This window comes from Electrophorus electricus, chromosome 13, assembly GCF_041902795.1.
Source record: "Electrophorus electricus isolate QZ-2024a chromosome 13, ASM4190279v1, whole genome shotgun sequence".
Taxonomy (NCBI): Eukaryota; Metazoa; Chordata; class Actinopteri; order Gymnotiformes; family Gymnotidae; genus Electrophorus; species Electrophorus electricus.
In genome coordinates, this window is record NC_137509.1 from 15,055,941 (window position 1) to 15,079,535 (window position 23,595).

General features: G+C 39.3%; 1 long non-coding RNA gene across 1 annotated transcript; it reads right to left on the bottom strand.

Annotated features, from left to right (window-relative positions):
* Positions 1-22,508: 22,508 nt before the first annotated feature.
* On the bottom strand, positions 22,509-23,205 carry LOC145660424 (uncharacterized). The gene is made up of 3 exons (XR_014126789.1): positions 23,125-23,205; positions 22,647-22,754; positions 22,509-22,543 (listed from the first exon to the last, which is right to left on the bottom strand). It is a non-coding gene; the product is annotated as an uncharacterized LOC145660424 (long non-coding RNA).
* Between the last annotated feature and the right edge of the window lie 390 nt (positions 23,206-23,595).

Sequence of the window (23,595 nt, forward strand, 5' to 3'; positions counted from 1 at the left end):
CCCATTCATTGCATTATTTGAGATGGTCTGGCAGACACCCAAACTGTCATGCTGGCTTTTTTTCTTTCTCCTGCCAGGATACTGATATTGTTTAAATTGAGAGATGGGTAAGATCATCTTCATTTGCTGACTGCGGTGAACCAAAGGTTATGATATGCTCCTGAATTCAGACTGAGTATGAAATCTGAAGCTAAATGAAATCTCTGGTTCAGTTTTTTTTAACGTATTTTATTTTTATTATGTCTTTTGAAGACCACAAACTATCCCCCTCTTTTTGGAGAGACAGTAAACCTTTTGAGAATAAATCTACTGAGAACTCTATATAAGATATTTTTTTACAAACATGAACAAACAAACAAGCAAGCAAACAAACATGTGCACACTGCGTTAGAAAGTTCTGATAGCATTTGAAGGCCTTTCTGTGGGAGACAGACAATCAGATAAGACCTGAAGCCTTGTGTACTTTTACCACAAGCTACGAGCTCCTGGGTCAAATGACAGCAGCACATGACTATACAATTTGGCAGGGAGAGTGGCATAACTGAAAACTCGGTGACAGAATGTAGCTGTGGTTTCCTGCAGAGTGAGGGACAGGAAGAATGGGACTGAGGCATTTGTAACCTACTCCTGTAAAAGAGTGACTCCTGAATACTATCTAATAGTTCACTGAACATGCACATGATTTCAACAACACGTTAATAATGCAGGATCATTTTTTGCCACATGCTATAATAATGCAAATGGAGTTGTTTGATTTTATGGTATTTTTCTATGCTTCATTTCTCTAGGCTGGCTTTTTGTTCCTGCTGCATTTGCAGGATAACACCTGTAAGCTATGTGCTTAAAAACACAAACAAACAAAAACGCCTTGACACTTCTATGCCATGGATAGAAAATAAAACTACAAATTATTTTCTCATTTAATTCACCATAACTTGCAAAATCTCTATTTGCAGAAACAAAGCATGGGGGAGTGTATTTCTCTGTGACTACAATTGTCATTTTAAACAGTATTTTAAAATTATTAATAGTATATTTTAAGTTTTATGTATAAAGAGTATTTAGACTATTTAATATTTCCCTTTTGTCATATTATATATATATATATATATATATATATATATATATATATATATATATATATATATATATATTCTGTTTGTCAGACGAAGTATTTTTATTTTCAAGATCAATTAGATAGAGGTGGAGGTTTTGTTTAGACAAACCACAAGCTCCTGTTCAAATGACAGCAGCAAATGCCCCTATAAGGAGCTGGTGTAAGTGGAACAACACTGAAAAGGAGGTGTCAGAAAGTGGCCCATCACTTCCTATTGAATGATGGACAGGAAGAAGCTGTTCAGTGTACAGCAAGAACCACAGAGCTGAACAACAGCAGACTAGTAGATTTATTTACCAGTATGTTTACCAGTAACCAGTCATCAGTAAATAATTAAATTATTTTTAAATGCTGATGTTCACAAATTTTTTTTGACAGTTCTGATAAAAACAGGCATTGTTATCAATATTATTCTTTTAGTGAAAGTAACTTTATTTGATTGTTTGGGATTTAATTTTTTTAAATTATATTTGTCACCATACTAAAATACATATTAGCATCATTAAGTATGTTTTTAACTGTCTTACTTTAAAAGTTAATAGTATTCCCATTTGGAGAGAATTGCTTTCATTTTACTATACAAGTATATTTTTTTGCTTTTGCATCTACAACTTTCTGCTGCATGGATCCATCCTCATTAATTTAAAGTGAGGGAGACTGGATAACCTAAAATATCTGAAATTTTAAATTGAACCACTAACAGCCCAGTGCATCTTTTAGTTGGCCAATAAAGTAAACCTGTTGCTATCATGTTGAAGCTAAAAAGCTTTATATAACCATACATCAACAGGTTTAGGGTCAGAAAAATGTCAAACAGATCTAAGGTTGTATTGCCTGTGGACACTGCTCCACTCTTGGCTTTATATCAGACATTGTTTAAATAAATAAATGGGAAAAATATTTTATTTTTAAGGTCTTCTAAATAGAATAATACAATAATAATAGAATACACAATACTTTTTATTGTAATAATAAAGGACATTTAAAAGCAAGTATTTTTGTGCGTTTTACTTTTGTGCAATCAACAGGAATTATAAATATATGGCTACTTTTTTAGTTAGTTCTTTTGATCGATATATCCACATACACATCAGTACATGACTTGTGTACTTTCTCAACACTTATTATTATTCTTATTAGTGTCATCATCATAATAATCTCTCCACTATTTAATTCATCCAGCTAAAATGTTACGTGTAATTGCACATATAGAGCAAAGGCCCAGGCTGCTGATGTGCATTTGTATGGCTAGACATGCAGGTTTGCATGAGAGGGCCCCTTGGTTTGAGTGTTTCCACCCACAAAATTGACCAGGTCTGACTTTTTTCACACCTCGTGCTGCAGCACAAAGTGCACTTTGGTTCTCTTTCCATAACCACTGAAATATAAAATACAATGACTTGGTTACTCCAACTAAATCAAAAGAACTAAAAGGCAAAGCATGATGCTTTTTGTTTTGCAATTAGAGTTTATCCATACTCAACACTGTTTTGGTAGCTTGTTTTTTTAAAGTTGGCTTTCAAATATTTTATTTGTTTAGAACCTTCACACATGTTTGTACCTAAAATATTAATGCTAAATATTACTTTAGCATCTGTCATTGTGACAAGCTATATCATTATTTCACATCTTTATGACCTTTTAATCCATTTATATCACATTTAAAAAATATATATTTTTGTACACATATTGAAGAGAGAAAAGTAGTCAAGTTGTGGGAGGGCAGGCTTGACTGATATAGGCTTAAACACCAAAATAGGGTAGCTGAGCACCACACACACAAAATAAATCCACAGTTAAAAATCTATTAAGCTGAAAGTTTAAAAGCGTTTATTAACTTTAGGGAAAGCTTAGGTGAATTCCAATAAGTTTGTCAGTCCACAGAGTGTTTTAATGCACAGTCTTTAAGTGGTGAACTGGTACCTATGCTTCCTGTTTGGACATATTCCAGTCACATATGTATCTTGAGTTAACTCGACTGTGAACTGTGAGTAAGTGTGAACTGTAATGGAAAGACAAGAGAGATAACCCTCAGAAGTAAACATGTCTGTGGTATAGGATCTGCAGAGAGCCTCTCACAAAGCATTAAAACAAGGAAATAAACACATGTTTATATATTGAAACTTTAGTTATCCTAATTTGGTATACAGAGGCAAGGCAAGTCAAGGTGAATTTATTTGTAGAGCACCTCACACAGGGGGACAATTTAAAGCATAGGCCTACTATAGATTTGGACTATAATGAAATTATATTTATATTTGCTTGGTGCCAAGGATAAGATTTTAAGAACTGTCTCTAATAAAATGCATCAATATGACAATTCTCACTAAATTCTACTAAATTCTTCTAAATTGTAACAAATTATGTCACACAAGTTTTCCAATCTATGAAAGCAAAATGAAAAGTTCAGTAATACATTTTTTATGAGGACACAAATTTATTAGAATTGTGCTCCTTAGGTTTTTTTTTTTTTTATTGTTCACCACAGCCTCACAGGAGGGAATTTCAGGACCATGGACAGGGACATGCACACATTATTCCTGCACAGGAATGAAACCTGGATTGTAGATGCCTTTCACTCAGTGAATATACAGAAAAATATTTACACAATAGATTAATAATTCCAGATCTTTTTCCCAATTCTTCCTGTCATTATGTCAAGGTGAGTGTGTCTCATAAAAAAACAAAAAAAACAAAAACAAAAAAAAACCATACAAAAACAAATGCAGTCCATGCACTGACATAAGAGCATCCCCAACACGTGTTGCTATATATTATTTAAGATAAATGGAACAAAAAAAAATATTGCTTGTCATCCAGACAGCACAGGCAAGATCTGAAATTCATATATTAAACGGTGATTCATTTTTGTTTTTAAGGGAAACCAGTGTGTCAATGGCAGAGGATCAGATAAAATTTGAGGTCTTGCTTATACATATAATACAAAAACCACAAGCTGTTGGTCAAATAACAGCAGCAAATGCCCTTATAAGGCGAAGGTGAGAATGGAGCATAACAGAAAAAGAGTTGTCAGAAAGTGGCGCTTCATTTCCTGTTGATTGAGAGACACGAAGAAGCTGTTCAGTGCACAGTGAGTGTGGTGAACTACAGCGGACCAGCATATTTTCAGATTTAAAAGTGACACATAATCAAAGAATAACATTTCTAATTGTTATCAACATAAAACACTCTTAAATTGACTGATTTATGTGTTCATCCCATGTAAAATACATATTTTTAATTCTGTTATAAAACAGAATTGTAAATAAATATTTGTACTCTTAGAAAAAAAAAGTTATCTTAGTCATCATTAAACAGTTCATATGTTTCGTGTATCAAGAGCGTACTCAAAATTTAGAAGCCCAGAATGAGTGTGTGGGTGTGTGCATGTGTCATAGTTTGACTATGGGCCTTTCTTTTTACACACACATGACAGTGAAACCACAAGAACACAGTTCCCACCAGAGACCCTAGACCTTTTTCCATAAACAGAAACAAAAATACTTATCTTGTTTACTGCTAACTGATCTCATCTCTTAAGCCTTATAAAAAATAAATATTACAAAGGGTAAATGCAACAAAACAAAGGCTAAATGCAAACTAAATGCAATATTTATTAAGCTTCCATAGATGGAAAGAAATGAAGAAACACTCTTTGTGAAGTAAAGTTTACATTTGTTATGCAGGATATTTGCATGCTTGCTTTTAGCAGGCACACACATTTAAAAAACACTGGGCAACACAATTTGACCTTTTTTATTCAAACTGTATATAAATATATATCATAAAACCTAAAAACTATGCATGGTAGAAACATTCTAAAAACAGAATGTTTATAAATGATTCTCTATTCTCTATCTAAAAAAAAAAAGTATTATAACATGTATCTATTTCATTATAATATATAAGGCTGTTTTTACACTTCTGAAATGAACAATGGATGGCTTTTGCCTCAGGATCATCCCTCTTAAGTGTCCAGCAATAGTCTGTCAATATTAAGGAGATCACCTTTCCTTAGTACCACTTTTCCATACTATAATAACATGTGAGTATACTGCAATGAGTGAGTATCACTGAGGACCACTGTAATCAGACAGAAAATATGTAAAAAAAATAATTATACCATGGTTGCCCTGAAACATAAGGGAGATAAGTAGGAGTTAGGTGTTCATATCTGTCATTAGTCAAAGTGTACTGCCACCCTTAACATAGACATGGGGTTTTATAAATACTATTGAAATAGACTCCTGTAGAAGCTGGCTGTGCCTCATGTGCTTGGCTCATGCCACTGAGAAACTACTGGCAAGACAATGAATATTCTACTGGAGAGATCTATTTACAGTATACATGACAGTTGGATTTTTCCAGGATTAATGGCCTACTAAGAAAAAGTAGATTTACATATTTCTGTCATCATAGAGAGCTGTGATGTTGTTTTGGCTGAGCTAAGATATGATTTTAATAACTTGAATGAGTTTAACAATTCGCAGTAGTCAGGTTTAATTGTAAAGTTTGCTGTTAATATAAACGGTTGCTGTAAAATATATACTTTTCACTGTTTCAGCAGCAGTTTGTTCTTTAAAAGAAGAATCACACGTAGGCAATGGTATATCCTAATAGTTTGTTATTCAAAAATAGGCATTTGTTAAAACAACTATGTTTGCCTAGATATTGATTATCTATCTCCCCCTGCTGCTGAGAGCTGGAAAAACAAAGTTCAATAAGAATAAAATGACACAAATGATGTTTGAGCTTGATGGATGTAAAAGTGATGCATTACTGTCAAATGAGGTCAACACTGATAAAAAAACAAAAAAAACCAAAAAAAAAACAAAAAAACAAAACAACTTTTAAATCCTTTTAAACTGTGTGCAATTTGTGGTTTTTGTAATCAGAGAAATTATACAACTTTCAGTTTTGTATTTATATACTCTTTCAATGACTATATCGACATAGCTGTGGTAAAGCACCCAATTTTAATTGATCTTTGATAACTGTGTGTGCATTGAAAGGACTTTGTGCAGATCAGCAATGAGGTCTCATATCAACTGCAATGCAGGCTGCAAACAAAAAGCTGCCCTCAAGGACTACAGGTACTATAGCAAAAGCAATATCTCTGGCAAATCTGCTTACAAATTGTACAAATTATATATTGCATCGGAATATTTTTATACATTCAGTATTGAAAAAAACATGTATGGGTTTTCACATATGCACCTGCCCCAGGGTTACTGATGATCACTGTTTTGTGGTGGTGTGTTCTGGCCAATTTTTGGCACGGATGCTGAGCTTGAGCTGCACATCTTAGTCTGCGGTCACCCTATTGCTCTAAAAATGGAATGGAAACAAACAGCAGGCAGGCCAGCTGTGTCTTACACACAGCTGTGGTCAAAAGTTTCCAGAAATTCTTTCAGAGGGACAAAATGCAGGTACCAAAAGCATGCACATGCTGAACTGAACTGCTGGGCTCTGTACATGCTACGTATCTCATTAGCCATTTTGACTTTGCTAGTCTAAACCAGGTTCTTACCTGGGAATAGGCCAATTTAGGGTCAATTTAGAATATCTATATAAAAGTTTATTCTCACAAGTCTATTTCATGCATCACTGTTGTTTACTGCAATGAGATATTTTGCCTTTGCCAAGGCAAAGACCATCATATATCATATTCAGTATGTTATATACTAGTGCATTGCAGTTGTGAACTCCTGTGGTGGAAACCATTTGCACCCTTTCTTATTTTCTTTGCTCCAACACATCAACTGTTTTTGGAAGCTGTTTTGGCAAAGCAAAAACTAAATCTTTAAATATGTTTGTCAGAGCAGCAAGCCTACAAGATTTTTATTTTATTTAATTTTTTTTTTACAATTTTATTGTAAGGCCGAGAGAATAAAAATGTAAAATTTCACAATCTTCGGTCCAGCCACAATGGTCAAAGCACCATCAGGATTTTGTTCTATTCGATCATATATAATGATTTTGCACATTAGTTAGTTTCACATCTGTGGTCTCTTTTACATTAACATATGACTCATAACATTTGACTCATAGTACCATTTGCAGTGATGGGGCATGTGACATGATGGTTCATGTGACTGTCTGAATGGTAATCGGATATTTGACTGCCTGAATGGCAGAGGAATGCATGAGGGTATGCTTCTCAGATATGACATGCATGAGATTAGACTAATCAATAATGACCTGTACCTATACATTAAAATGTACATTGATGTGCACCGAAATTTGTGGTAGAGTTTGCAGTAAGTCTTTCATCTGTTCCATCAAGAAACATTTCTGCTTGTGAAGTTGTGTCTATTTGAATGTTATTGTAGATCTTTCTAGTGCTCTCAATGTGTAGAAATAAGCATGACAAAACCATCTCAGACTGGACCTGCAAATACCTGAAAATAAAGTGGTGCTTAATCTGCAGTCACAATGCAGGTGGAAGTGGAGTCACTTAAGTCTGCTGGCAGAACTCATGGTTGGTTCCCCTGCTTCACCCACAAATCTTTCAAGTTCAAGTTCAAGTTCGGTTTATTCGTCACATACATAGTCATAGACAATATAACACGCAGTGAAATGGTGGAGAGTGCTCTGTCCAAACTGAGGAAGAGAACCAGGGGTGCATAGAGAAAAGGATATATATACAGATAAATATATATATTCTATGTATGTACAAAAATATATTAACAATGTATGTACAATATATGTATATTATGATTATATACACAATGTACAATGTATATGGTTGGGTATATATGTACACAATCTACAGAATGTACAGTTCCATTTTGTATAATACCATATCTACAGTTGTTGTGTAACAGGTTAATTGAGTATAAATCTAAATCTATATATACAGATGTACAGATATACAGATATACAGATGTACAGATATACAGTCATGTTACGTGGTGGTGGTGGTCTCCACAGTTTATCAGTTTCCCTAATTCAGGGCCCGAATGGCCTGTGGGAAGAAGCTCCTCTTCAGCCTCTCTGTCTTGGCCTTCAGGGAGCAGAAGCGCCTCCCTGACCTCAACAGAGAGAAGAGTCTATTGTTGGGATGGGTGGGGTCCTTCACAATTTTCCTGGCCTTGGTTTGGCACCGCTTGTAGTAGGTGGTCTGCAGGTCAGGAAGTTCCGAGTGAGTGATGCGCTCTGCTGAACGCACTACCCTTTGGAGTGCTTGTCTGTCCTGCTTGTTGCTATTCCCAAACCAGACTGTGATGTTCCCCGTGAGGATGCTCTCGATAGTGCAGGTGTAGAAGTTCCGCAGTACCTTGGAGGGCAGTCTGGAGTCCCTTAGGCGTCTGAGGTGGTAAAGACGCTAACGAGCCTTCTTTGCCAGGGAGCTGGTATGGCGGGACCAGGACAGGTCCTGCAAGATGTGAACACCAAGGTACCTGAAACTATCTACTCTCTCCACCGTGGTTCCACTGATCCTCACAGGTTGGTAGTGCCGCTCTTGCTTCTTGCTGCAATCCACGATCAGCTCCTTTGTCTTACTGACGTTTAGGAGGAGATTATTTTCCTGGCACCAGTTTTCCAGGTGTTTAATCTCCTCCAGGTAGGCCCTCTCGTCGTTGTCCGAGATCAGACCCACGACAACGGTGTCGTCAGCAAACTTGACAATGATGTTAGAGCTGGAAGTGGCTGTGCAGTCATAGGTGTACAGTGAGTAGAGCAGGGGGCTTAGGACACAACCCTGAGGAGCTCCAGTGCTGAGGGTGAGGGTGGATGAGGCGCAGTTGCCCACCCGTACTGATTGTGGTCTGTCTGTTAGGAAGTTGGAGATCCAGTCGCACAGGGATGTATGCAGTCCTAGATCTCCCAACTTAGTAGTGAGTAGGTAGGGAATGATGGTGTTAAATGCTGAACTGTAGTCAACAAATAGCATTTTAACATAATTTCCCCTCCCTTTGTCCAGGTGAGTCAGTGTAGTGTGGAGCAGATGTGCAATCGCATCGTCAGTGGAGCGGCTGTGGCGGTATGCAAACTGCACTGGGTCCATGGAGGCTGGCAGTGAAGATGTGATGAAGTCTCTGCTTTTCAAAGCACTTCATCACGACTGATGTGAGGGCGACAGGGTGGTAGTCATTGAGGTTGGAGGGTCGAGGTTTCTTCAGGACGGGGACGATGGTGGACCGCTTGAAGCTGGACGGGACAATACCGAGCATCAGGGAGAGATTGAAGATGTCGGTGAATACCGGGGCTAGCTGATCTGCGCAGGCTTTGAGGACCCTCCCGCAGATATTGTCTGGTCCCATCGCCTTCCTGGTATTCACCCTTTTAAACACTCTCCTCACGTCACTCTCCGTGATGATGAGAGGGCGCTGTTCTATAGTGGGCTCTGGGCATGTGCCATTGGCTGCGCCGATAGTGCCATTAGCACTAGCGCCGTTAGCATTTGTGCTGCTAGCATTAGCGCTGCTAGATGTAGCCTCGAAGCGAGCAAAGAATGTATTCAGCTCGTTCGCCAGAGACTCATCCGCACTCATCAGTCCGGAGGGTGGGCTCCTGTAGTCGGTGATCGTCCGTAGTCCCTGCCACAGGGATCTAGAGCCACTCTGCTGGAACTGTGTCTCTAGTTTCCTCCCGTAGTGCCGCTTCGCCTCCCTCACCGCCCTACGCACTCCGTATGCCGCAGACTTGTACTCGTCCATGTTCCCGCTGATGATCCCCACATTGTAGGCAGCAGTGCGAGAGTTCAGAGCCTCGCTGATGGTTTTGTCCACCCAGGGCTTCTGGTTGGGAAACTTCTTGATGGTGGTTCTTGGAATCGTGTCGTCCACCAGTTTCCCAATAAACCCTACTACTGCCTCCATAAACTTACTGACATCAGTGCTGCGCTGGAACATGTCCCAGTCTGTGTCATCCAGAACATCCTGCAGAGCGTCCACCAATTGGTCTGTCCAGCACTCGACCAACCTCTGAACCGGAGCTTCCTGTTTCAGCCTTTGTTTATATTTTGGTAGGAGGAAGATGGCGGCGTGGTCCGACTTACCAAACGGTGGATGAGCTAGTGCCTTGTAGCTGTCCTTGTATGGGGTGTAGCAGTGGTCGAGTGTCCTATTTCCTCTGGTGGGGAAGGTTACGTGCTGGTAAAGGTTGGGCACTGCACGCTTGAGGTTAGCGCTGTTGAAATCCGCAACCACAATAAGTGCAGTGTCCCGGTGTTTTGCCTGAAACTGCATGAGAGCCTCATGAAGTTCCTACAGTGCAGTGTCCATGTTGGCCTGAGGTGGGATGTACATGGTGTTGATGATGACTGAAGTGAACTCCCAAGGAAAGTAGAAAGGACAAAACTTGAGGGCGAGCAGCTCCAGGTTTGGTGAGCAGGAGCAGGCGAGAGTAACAACATTAGCATTGTTGCACCAGCTATTGTTTACCATCACACACACACTCCACCGCCTCTAGACTTCCCCGAATCTGCTGTCCCGTCCATGCGGTAATCCGAGAAGAACTCGGCCAGCTGGATGGCATGGTTTGATACCGCTGGGTTCAGCCTCTGTGAAGCAGAGGAGGTTGCAGTCCTGAATGTCCCTCTGGAACTTTACCCTGGCCCGGAGGTCGTCGAGCTTGTTGTCCCGAGCCCTCAGCCTGTTCCTGATGCCGGCTCGCTTCCCTTGAGGCCTTTTCCTCGAGTCGTGTCCTTTGTTTTCCCTCAGGATCTCCATCGGCCATCTTGTATTCGGGGTTAGAGACGGATTGACGTGAGTGCTATTTAGATTAAAAGAAATAAGAGCATCTCTGGTGTATGAGATATGCATTGTGGTTTAAGAAGGGCTGCGGAGAAATCAGGGGTAGTGGGAAGAACGAAAAAGATAGCAAAAAAAGAGTGAAAAAAGTGCCAGGTGTGGACAGAGCAGTAGTGATGGCAGCTGACCTTACCAGTGCCATCTTTAAGATGGGTGGAGCAGAAGGTGGCGAGGATTCCCACTGCCAAGAGAGGGCATCCGGTTTAATGTTCTTAGTGCCAGGCCAGTAAAATATGGAAAAATCCAACTGGGCAAAGAACAGTCCCCATCTGGCCTGACCTGGATTAAGTTGCTTGGCCTGCTGTATGTAGGCCAAGTTTTTATGGTCCGTCCAGATCAGGAAGAGGTGTTTTGCCCCCTCCAGTCATTGCCTCCACTCCTCGAGCGCAAGCTTGTCCACCAGCACTTTGCAGTTGCCCACGTTGTAGTTCCAGTCTGATGGGGACAGACATCGAGAGAAGTAGGCACTGGGATGCAGTTTGTCATCCTTTCTGGACCATTGGGACAGAAGTGCACCAATGCCCACCTCAGATGCATCTGCCTCAATGACAAATGGAAGCTCGGCATCAGGGAGCTGTAGAATAGGGGCCATGATCATTTGGCGTTTCAGTTCATTAAACACCTGCTGGGCCTCGGTGGACCAGCAGAACCGACCCGATGCCTTCCTGGTTAACACCTTCCTGGTTAAGTTCCTGATGCCCAGCAAGCATTGGACCAGATGCACCGAGGTGGGTCTAGGCCAGTTCTGTATAGCCCGCACCTTGGTGGGGTCCATGCACAATTTATTGTAGGAGATGACAAATCCCAAAAAGGAGATGGTACAGGTATGGAACAACCGCCTAGCATTAGTGATGTGTTCGCCTACCGTTTGGCTGTATATTAGGATGTTGTCCAAATAGACGAAAACGTATCTGTCAAGGGCCTCCCTTAGGACCTCATTGATCTACCGCTGGAAGATGGCAGGTGCGTTCATCAACCCAAATGGCATAACCAGGTATTTGTAGTGCCCAGAGGGGGTGATGAACACAGTCTTCCATTCATCTCCCTCTCGGATTCTCACCAGGTTGTAGGCACTATGCAGGTCCAAGTTGGTAAAAATGGAGGCCGAGGCCTGTTGCAATGCCTCAAATGCTGGAGGTGATGAGCGGCAAAGGATAACGGTCCTTGACAGTCACCATGTTAAGACCCCGGTAGTATATACAGGGGCGTAACCCACCCTCTTTCTTCCCGGAAAAAAAAAAACAAAACAAAAAAAAAAACAAAAAAAAACGCCCCAGCCGGGGAAGCAGATGGTTGGATGAATCCTAGGGCTAAGCCTTCCTGGATACATTCCTCGATTGCTTGACATTCAGGATCTGAAAGGGAGAACAAGTGGCCTCTAGGGGGACTGGAGCCCGGGATAAGCTGTATGACCATGTCATATGGCCGGTGGGGCGGCAATAGTTGGGCCTCCCTAAGGTCCCAGTATTCCTGGGGGACCAGAGACAGATCCAGACCGTTGGGGTTGCGACCAGCCCCAGACCAGGGTTTGGGTGGCTGCAGGCAGGAGGTTTGACATGTCGAACACCATGATCGCACCGAACGGCTGAGCCAGTCTACCTGAGGATTATGTCACTGAAGCCAGGGATACCCCAAAATCAGTTGGGAGCATGGATAATGAACAGTACAATGTGTTCGGTGTGTGCTCCAACTTGCAATGTGACTGGATGGGTCTGATGACCAACAGCCCCTGGCTCAAGGGACTGGCCATCAATGGCAGCAATGGGTTTGTCCAGTGGGACCAGTGGCAGGGCTAACTTGGCCAACCCAGCATCGAGGAAGCTGCCCACTGCCCCAGAGTCCACAAATGCCTTGAGATGTTCCCCAAGCCATTGTGGTGCTGAGGAACAAACCCTGAGCTTGAGGAAGACAGGTTGAGTCCGTCAGAGGTCCTCCCTCCCCTGATGGAGGTTTGTCTTTTCTCTGGAGCTCAGGAAAAGCTGGGCAGAGATGACCAATGCTTCTGCAGTACAGACAACTCCACTCCCACAACCGAGCATCATGTTTACCACGGGAAAGGTGGGTGTGTCCTAGCTGCATTGGCTGAAATCCAGACTCCCCTTGCTCGTCATGCACATGAACAGGACTAAGAGTGCACAGAGCTCCGTGAGAGCCTTGACTGATCTCTGGTCCCCGTGTTCGAGGCCTCTGCCGCAAGCAATTGTCAATACGCAAGACCAGATTGTCCACTCAAGCTCTGCAGTGAAACATACATCAGTTTGGTGCTGCCAGACTGGGGTGGCCCATGCCAGAACCCGGCCACTCAGAAGAGAGATAATGTATGCCACCTTTGCATGCTCTGTGAGGAATCAATATGGCTGCTGCTCAAAAGCTAGTGAGCATTGAAAGAGGAACCCCCTACCACACAGGAGCAGGGAGCAATGGCTCTGAAAGCAATTTGGGCAGGATTTGGGCTGTCTCCACTGCTACTGCTACCACAGCCCCAGCTACCTCCTGATTAGGGTGTTTGTGTAAGGAGGTCTGTCAAGACTTGCAACTGAGAGAGGAGCTGTTCACCCCCTAATTAGTCAGAGCCACCTTTACCTGATCCAGATCTAACTGTTGAGCTGGGTCCATGGCTGGGTCTTTCTGTAAGGAGGGCTTGAACCCAGGTCAGCTAGCTGACAATACCAACAGCCTACTGGGTGAGCAACCACACTAACAAGGGTGGGCCTGTGTGCAGAACAGTTAGGTCTTGGTTCAGGTAAAACAAAAGGAAAAAACTAAACACCATGCTGAGCATGAAAAAAAGGAGAACAAAGGACGCCACAGAAAGAAGTGGCAACCCCAATGCACTGGGGAAAAGCAAACTAAAACTTCACAAATAAAACCAAAAGATAGGGAGACAGAATCAAGAGGGAAAACTGGAAAGGAGACATGTAAAAACACAAAGAAAAAGTGAGTTGTAGCATGAGGGCTCAGAGACCTCAATATCTGAAGTTACTGGCTAGGTGCTTGTCTTAAAACTCTAGCAAAGACCCAGCACTGAATGACTGGGTCACTGGGCTTATATAAGATCTACCCCAGCTGTTGGGTGTTAAACCTGATTAGTGGTATGGTTGACTCGAGGCCTCACTCTGGTGGCCGGAGGGGGCCTCGGCCTGGTGCCAACCCTTAAATATTCACTGCAAAATGATCAAGAATTCAAGCCAAACATCTTGAAAGCCAACTGCTTTTAAAACTTAACATGTGCTAGATGATATATGTAAGAATACAAATTTGCTAACAATGACACACTTCAGTAAACATTTTTAAGCTATGACTGAAAGATAAGTAAAGGAGTTCAGAATTGTTAAATAGGCATATGACATTTGTTTCTAAAGCTGTGTTGTAAAAGAAAGTGACTGCAGAAAATGTTTTTGTTTGCCTTGCATTTAAAATACAGAGCATAAATCTAAGTGTAAGTTCAAACCTACTATAGTAGTGTTTTTTGTGGATCTCATATGTGTAGCTGATTTTCTCAAAGATTTTTCTTAAAGATATGTTGTTTCTTAAAGGTTTAATTTGATGTGGTGTTTGTATGTGATGCAGCACTGCTGCCTAAATAAGGCTGTGATTTTTGCCGTTCTGTTTTCATTATTAAATGAAATCCGATAAAGGAACTCCCTACTTGAGTGCTCTCTTTACTAGATACTTTCTTACTTTTACTGAAGCAATAATTTAAAGGACTACTTTTACTTGAGTACTTTTTATTGTAAAGTAAAAGTACTTTTTCTGGATTACAGTTTTTGGTTACTCTACCCATCTCTGGTTAGGGCCAAATTCTTATACCAGGAAAAGTAGATCAAATGAAAAAAAAACAAAACAAATTATGTTGGTTTACTACTTAACTCAACCAAATAAAATCACAAGAGTGTTCTTCAGTTAATATTCTTATTAAGAATAATCTTCTTATTCTTTCTTATTTAAAATTATTTATGATACTAGCTGCTTCCCTCATTTGGTACACTTGTAAATTTCATTACAATTTCATATGTACACAATGTGTTTACATTTTTGTTTGTTGTAATAGACAGTTCTACACAGTTCTAAAAGATAGAAATTAAATTAAAATTAACATTCAAAGGCCCTGAGGAATAACCCTCAAAAACCCACATTTACTCCCCACTGTTACAGGATCTTAATATCTGTTTTGGAAAAATGTCACCGTTTATACTACTTATATCTTAAGGAATTGTTTGTCACCTCAGTTTACACTGCCTAGCTCTTGACCACTTACTCTTATACAAAACAGACATCTTTGATGAGACACCTTCACATCGCATCATAGTAACGACTATAAAATGTAGTATGCATCAGCCGTTCACTACAATGTTTGGATATTTGAAAGTGAACTCTATACGTTGCCTAATTTACCAATTTTGACATTTTGAACCCCACCACAAAATGGCTCATACACATAGTCGTTTCTGAAATAGAGAATGAGAGAATGGGTTCATACATAGTTAGTGGTTCTGGATGGATATTGACAAGGTGATGTGTAGTATCTTCCCTTGTGAAACGACAGAAAACAGAAAAGTCAGCTGCCTGTGGAAGCCAAATAAGATGCATGAGGCCTCAGCACGTATGATGTGGTGTGTAGACTGTGCATGCACAATGATGCTATGGGAAACGTTTGAGATCAAAGAGAAAAATGTTTTCATTTTTAGAAACAAAGTACTTTCTTAAAGACAAAAAGCTATATAGCCCTGTCTGTGCCCTGAGCACAAATAGCCTATTAACCAAGAACCTCTGTTTAAAAATCAATATGTATTTATGCATTTTGGAGTTATGTATATAAATATATATGCTGTACAAATATATATGCTTTACAAAGGGAAATATAGAGAGAATATGCTCACACATAAAATCTTAATAATCTTTAACATAATTTATATTACATAGTTTACAAACACACAAAAGCAAACTAATGTTTGTGTTTTTTCTTTATTTATCTTTATCAGGGTGAAGACAAAGATGCTGTAATTATGTATCATTAAGTTTTGCTCCAAGGCCACTAACCTCTAGAAGAATTGTAGAAAAAAGAAATCATCACTCATTGTATTCTGAAGTCAAAATACACTAACAGGATTAAAAACAATAACCCTGTGTGTGTGTGGGGGGGAATCTTTCTGAAGCAATCTTTCTAAAGTATTTTCCTTCTTTCATTCTTACTTTCTTTGGTAAACTTTGCATCCCAGTAAGAGATAATGATAGTGGAACTGAGGCCAGATCTCAGACGCTTTGATAAAAGTAGTCTATATAAGCATAAATCAACCAAAAATGAAAGGGATTGGGTTTGGTCAAAATTTTGCCTAAGAATACTGCCATGAATAAGGAATGGTATCAAACCATCCTCCAAGAACAACTTCTACCAATAATCCAAGAGCAATTTAGTGATGCTCACTGCTTTTTCAACCATGAAGGAGCACCATGTCACAAGGCAAAAGTGATAACCAAATGACTCTGTGAAAACAATGAAATTTGGGTCCATGGCCAGGAACCTATGGTCAATCCTCAAAAAGAGGGTGGTTGAACAAAAACACAGAAACTGTCATCCACTCCAAGCACTGATTAGGCAAGAATCGGTTGCCATCAGTCAACATTTTGCCCAGAAGGTGATATCCAGCATGCCAAGGCATGCTCAAGTGTTGTCCAGAGTCTTGAATTACAATCTTATCTAAAAGCTTCCTGCAACATGAAACAGGACACTCAGTAAAACATTAAACATATTGACGATAATCTTGCTAACTGAATGCACCTGAACAGTGACATGGGTAAAATCTAATATACGCCTGTTTAGTCTACATACCCACATATATAGAGCTGATGTTAAGCTATCTGAAGTTAAGCTACTTTACCAGTGGTTAAGATGATGTAAAGCTGTTTTAGTCGTCCAACCTATCACAACTAACCCAAACACTCCTCTGAGATTATAACTTGACTCAAGTTTGTTAGGGAAGATGACATTTCAAATGTGCAGTGCTCTGATTCTGGAAGAACACACAGACACAGAAACCACTCAGCAGCTCTTAAGGCTCACATGAGCTATGAGAAGCTTGCAGTGCCACTTGAGATTCAACTGAGTACCATAGAATGGGCTATCTGAGCATTCCATCCATTTATCCACATCTTGTGCTACAGGTCATTCCTCCCTGTAGCATTGATCAAGATGGGTAGGTGCACAACTCTTACCTGGGGTCTCATTACAAAAACCAGCTGCATGTGAAACTACCTGCTGTGTTTTCTGCAAATGAAGAGACACCCTTGTACCTGCAGTGCTAGGGGATTTGTTGTCTCTGGCTTGGTGGCGTTGAGACATGACAAACCAGAACTGTGTATAAACAGCAGGAGTTTTGTCCCTGCGGAACAACCATATAACAGAGTCTTGCTCTCTCGCTGCATCCTTATAGGGCTGGTCATTCTGTAACGTGGAACAATCATGAACCAGACACAAATAAGGAACGGATCCAAAACAAGGAAGCTCATGGAAAAGAAACCATGAAGTAAACAAGGACACAAGATAGGGTTGCCAAGGTAACAGAGACACTAGGGAAGAGTCAACCACGAGGACCATCCCATACCAATTAACAACTTTACCTGGTCAACTCTCCTCCATCTTGTAACAACACTGGTTTCAACTTATGGCTTGATGTGATATGACAAAATGCACCAGATGGTGCTGGCATTCTTAGAAATGAATGAGAGGTGAAGCAGAAATTGCCTCGCTTCAATGCAATACAAATGTACCATGTGCGTGCATTATTCCCTGCCTAAAATGTCTGCACAAGCATGTGTTAACACTTAATGCATTATGAAATTGTCAGGCAAAGAAACCACCTTAACTGACAATGAATTATATAAAAGGATATTGTTATGTATATTTCATTTTAAGTTTGGCTCATCAATTATTTTGGCATATACACATAAAAATGAAATAACCAAACTGAGAAGTAAATAACAGAGTAACTATTTTGGCATGATTTTTGTTTTTCTGAAAAAAATGTTTGTGGTACCCTCAGTAACTGCACACAAGGACAGCACATGGATACATTTATATACAGCTTTAACCCTGGATTAATTCACTGGACATTTTATTAGAATCATGTTGTAGCTGTCTTTTGGCATTTATTTTTTTGTTAGCCATCCCCTAGTCATGAATACTCAGTGTAGTGACGATAAGACTACCATTTATTCCCCTGATGAAACTTTGACCTGGTCAAAGGGGGGCCCTATCTTACCCCGGGACCACTGACCAGACCCAGGACCCAATGGTGTTTTGAAATTGAGCAAGACAGCCATAAACAACCTAGCTTTCAAGATAGCCTTGTATTCTGACCCTCAACCCCCTGTCCTTTGAAGTCATAAACTCATGTATGAGAAGGAGGAAAGCTTCCTAGCCTGGTTATACTTCAAGAAACTGTGACCATAAATTCCATCAGACTCACTCAAATCCCTACCAGGGCAAATATCTTTTCTCATCCCACAGATTCACAAAGTAACAACTTGCTATTTACTCTAACATGATGTCAAATGATAATCAAATAGTAATATATGGTTATTTTAACATAATCTCCAAATCATGACAGTTGCTCCTGTTATTTTATATGTATCTATTGTCACATTATTCTGTTCATTATTTGTTCCGTATTGATTTGCAGTACTCATCCAGATTACTTCATCTGTATGTTGCGTAACCTCATGCATATTGTAAACAAATTTTTACTCACTCCTAGTTGCATTTACCAGAAATTTTATATGAACCAATTAGACAACATATTACAGTTAGTAGTTTGTAACTTCTGGAAAATAGGAAATTATCCAATTGCTCTACACCTCTTAGGGTTTGTTAATAAACTTCATTCTAAGATGAGGAGGGAGAAATGGGTAGGAATATTTGATTTTGTTTATTTTTCTTTATTCATTTATTTTCTTTATAGTTGATTCATGGTGGATCCTATGTATTCCTATATCTGTTAAATAATTTTTCCTCAATTTTGAACACAAAGGCTTTAACGTTGAATGGAAAGGAGGCGGACATGTGCAGAGAAGAGCGAGTTTTATTATGGACAAATCTAGAGTCCTAATTGGTCATCAAACTAACACAGAGTCTGAGAATACATCTTAAACAAACAAAAGCACATGAGAAACAGATGATGCAGGCTGTAACAAAGAGGCTAGGAGTCAAGAACAAGGCATGGACTACAAACAGAGGCTTTGATTCACAATGACCAGCCAAACCACAGGCAAAAAGGCAGGGTATACATACACAGTGTAATTGTTAGATAGTGGAGCCTTTATGTCTTCAGGCACCCAACGCAAGGTCTCTGCCTATCAGCCCTGACATGGCAGCTTGACCGCCAGCCGGTCACCAAAGGTCATCCGCCCCCTCTTCTTGTCTCCTTTACCACTCCCTTTCTCTTTCTTTCTCTGCCTGTCTCTCTTTAAGCACAGGAGTGGCTCATGGTGGGCACGGGAACAGCTCGTGGCTTGTTCATACATAGAACATCTAATCTTTACTAATCTTGTCTCTTTCCTATCTACGTAAACCCTTAGAACATGCTTCACTTTTACCCGTCAACCTTTAGATTTAGATGGTAGATATAGGACACATATATACTGTGTGCTTTCCTCAATAAATTGGCTCTCTTGATTCACTACCTTGGTGTCAGTGTCTCTTGACTTCCCTGGATCTGGCTACAGAGGACGGAGGGCAGAAGAGATCAAACCTGAAGGGCTGGTCACTTTGAACCAGTTTTTAACAGTCATGAGGACTTAACAAAACACAGGTGCTATAAATGAAGGATGGACAAAATGAAACACAGAAGCCGAATAATTACACTGGACAGAGAAACCAAGACAATAAGAAAGATACCGTGACAAAGGCTATTAAATTTGCTTGAACTAGGCATATCCCCCCCCCCCCCAACAGAGAACTTCAGCCGAAATTATTTCCTAAAATAAGTGAATAACCTCTTGCTAAGTGGTTAGAAAGATTCAAATCCAGGTTATCTTAGTTTGTTTTACCATATTTTATATTTACATTTTTTTGTTTATTTTCATTATTATCTTACTAATTTCTTATTGTTGTTGTGTAATTTGCACATCACATCTTATATTGAGCAACCCACTGTCCAAGAATCCTGGTCCTGTCACTGCCATCGGCCTTCATAGCTCATGCAACGCTATTGAGATGATTTCAAGGAAATGGACTCTGTCTGCATGACCCACTCTGGCGATGTGATGGAGACTGAACTTCTCCCTCAGAGCCATCAGACAACTCCAAGGAAAGGGGTTACCCATTTACGATTTTCTCTATCCAGACGGCTTTGTTGAAACACACGCTTTGACAGATGGTTCAGACGCCAGCGTGTCATAACATCCTGCATTTCCCTTCTACGTTACCAGTTGGTATTCAAGTTCAAGTTTGGTTTATTCGTCACATACATAGTTATACACAGTATAACTCGCAGTGAAATGGTGGGCACATACATGGGTAGGTATCAATTGGTATCAATAGTAACTTTATTATTTACTAATTAAATTAGGTTAGTTAACTCTTTCCTCTCGTCTGTGATTCAGCCTCATTAACACCATTATTAGCTCAGTTTCCCATACACTGTGTCATAAAGGCTGGCCCTTGTTCCCCTTATCTTCCTTTTATGCTTGGATCATGAATTTTGTTTGATTAATACGTTTGCTTTAGTTTTGTTTGGTTGATAAGTAAATTACCCAGTTGATCATTCCCAGAGGGTGTTTAAAACAGTTTTTTATTAGCCTAATTGCCTACCCCATCCACCATGAATTAAGTGTTACATTCTGTTTAGTTGCCTGTTAGTATGGTTATTCTAGTGAATTTAATACTCCTGATCATTAATAGAATTCTAGTCAATGATTGTTGTGCAGGTTTTTCCTATTTATGCTTATTCAATAAATATCCCTTGATTATTATTCTGTGAGTTGAGAAGTGATATTCAAATGTTTAGTAGTTGAGAAATAATCATGTACCAAACTCGGGACTTTCATGAGTTCAGACAGGATTATCAATCATTAATAAATGTATTAAAATTAACACATTTTCATTTTAATCAAATTGTTGCCCCAAGTAATTTTATCCATTGTAATTGACAATCTATTAAAAGTATTAAAACTGCTACATCAGTTTCTAAAAATAATAGTCCTGTTGTCTGCTTGGCACTGTTGCAGACCACTCTTAACCAAACTGAAAAATTGATTTGTGTAAAAAAAATCCTTGCACAGGCTCAACACCTATTACCATGCTTGAATCAATATTGTGTTGAGCATGGTCTCAGCAATGTTCCTGTGGCCATAACTGAGTGGTCCTGTGGGTGGAAATAAGTGATGATTGGGATAAAACAGGGCTGCTCAAGTCTCAAGCATGGAGATCTTTCATCTGAAGAACTTATTTGCATCCTTAATACATTCCTTCAGCACATATATTAGAAACAGTATGCTAGAATTAAGTGTTATGTTGAAAATGTTTTGTGAAAACCTCTTTTCCTTTGAACTTTGTTCCATGTTTAAGTGTATATTTATCTTTAACTACTTTCTAGATAACACAGACATGGATCTGAGGGTTCTGTCCACATCAAACCCCCTCCACCCACTCCCCAAAAAAGGATGGAAACATTCTAAACGTCAAGCCTTCTTATGTCCAAGCCTTACTATTACTACTAATAAATTTACCTGTAATTGGAACACTGACGTGTTGCAAAGCTTCATATTCACAGATTTAAAAAAAATAAAATAAAATAAAAAAAAATGCAAATGATCTGCAGATCAAACAAAACACTGATCATTTATATTAAATAAAAAGGCAAAAATAATTTACAGCATTTAGCTGATGCTTTTATCCAAAATGACTTACAATTTTGACTGAGTACAACTTGAGCAATGAGGGTTAAGGGCCTTGCTCAGGGGCCCAATGCTGGAAGTAGAGGAGCTTGAACCAGCAATTTTCCAATTACAGCTTAAGTACCTTAACCACTGGGCTACTATCCTGGATAAAAGCTGGATAAAGTGTGCTAGAGGACACAAATCCTAAAATGATAAGTATTTCTTTTAAAACAGTACTGTACAAAACAAACTGCATAAACACATAAGAATTACAACTGACTGATTCAAAGCTAGGTGCTGTACCACATGTATAGCTGTTTTGGAGCTAAAAAATTAGACACACTTCCCACATTGCTAGTACTACTAACAAGAAAAATAATAATAATTGGTATTAAGTATTATTGTTATTATTTCAGCAATAGGAACTTTACAATAACTGAAATCCAATCATTCACATAAATTATACCACCATACATTCATTTCTTAAAAGAATATTGTAAGGAAATCCTTACATGGTTTTCTACTGATGTGCCTTTACCTGTGCATATACAGACTGATCACTGTTGAACTTTGCTTTGGTTCTTTGAGCAGAGTGAGAATGAGCAAAGCTCAGAGCTGCATAGTTCAAGGTGCCTGGGGCCTTAGTCTGAAAGTAATCACAACCCAACATGAGAAAATGCTTGAGCATTTTAAACATATGTAACATTTTAGCACATGTAATCTAATGTACTAAAGTTATTATAGAACAAAATAATCACCTGGTTTACTTGAACTCTTTGACCTTCAGAAGAATCTTAAACGAATGATAAGTAGATCAATTAAACCAATGTGAAATATGGAAGGTACATTCACCCACAATGAGAAATAAACAATTATGTCTCAAAAATAAAATGCACCTTCATGATGACTGTTGTGTAATCTTGTACATAATAATAAAACCACAACCAGGCATATGATGTTTGATGCTGCTAAAATAAAAATAGTTGGGTCCATAGTACCTTTGTCTGCAATAACCAAATAAGAAGACTTATAGTTAAATCAAAATGATAAATGTGATTCAGAATAAAATAAATAAAACATGCACTGAACATTCACTGTTTATGAAAAGTCATAGCAAAACAACTTTTGTTTTAATCCAACTCAAATGGTAATAAATGGTTGCCTGTCAGACTAATATTTAATTTGAAATCTAAAAATGTTTTGTTAGCATTTAAAAAAAAGATATACATTTTTCCTCTTATGCTGAGTTTGTTTTTGTTACACACAGAAGAAATTCTAATTATTATTATTATTATTATTGTTATTATTATTATTGTTGTTGTTGTTGTTTTTGTTTAATTATTATTTATTCAAATCGTTTCATTTAGTTTTTACCTGCAAAGTTCAATTCAGTTCCATTGTCAAAGATTATCTCTCCACATTCAGCCACAGCACAGTAGTAAGTTCCAGCATCAGAGAGACTGAGGTTCTTCTTGGGAAGCATGCACATACAACTCTGTGTATAAAAGCCAGCCTCAGAGCTATTTTTACACTGACCACTCCTGTCTCCATGAGTGTAAATGATTTATGGATTAGATTCTTCTGAGCCATGTCTGAACCAGTAGACACTGTGCTCTCCTGCACACCTCTTTGTGAGTACTGTGCACTTCAAAGGTGCATTACTGCCTGTCATGACAGGATTTAAAACAGGATGTTGGAGAACATCGTAGTGACTGGCAGGTGTATCTATAGAGAAAGTTATTTTGTGCTTATTGAGGGAGACAGTCTGATTTGTACAGTAAATTATTTCATGGCAAATTATGAAGTGCATTTAGTATTTTAACATACCAGCACCTACCTTTGAGC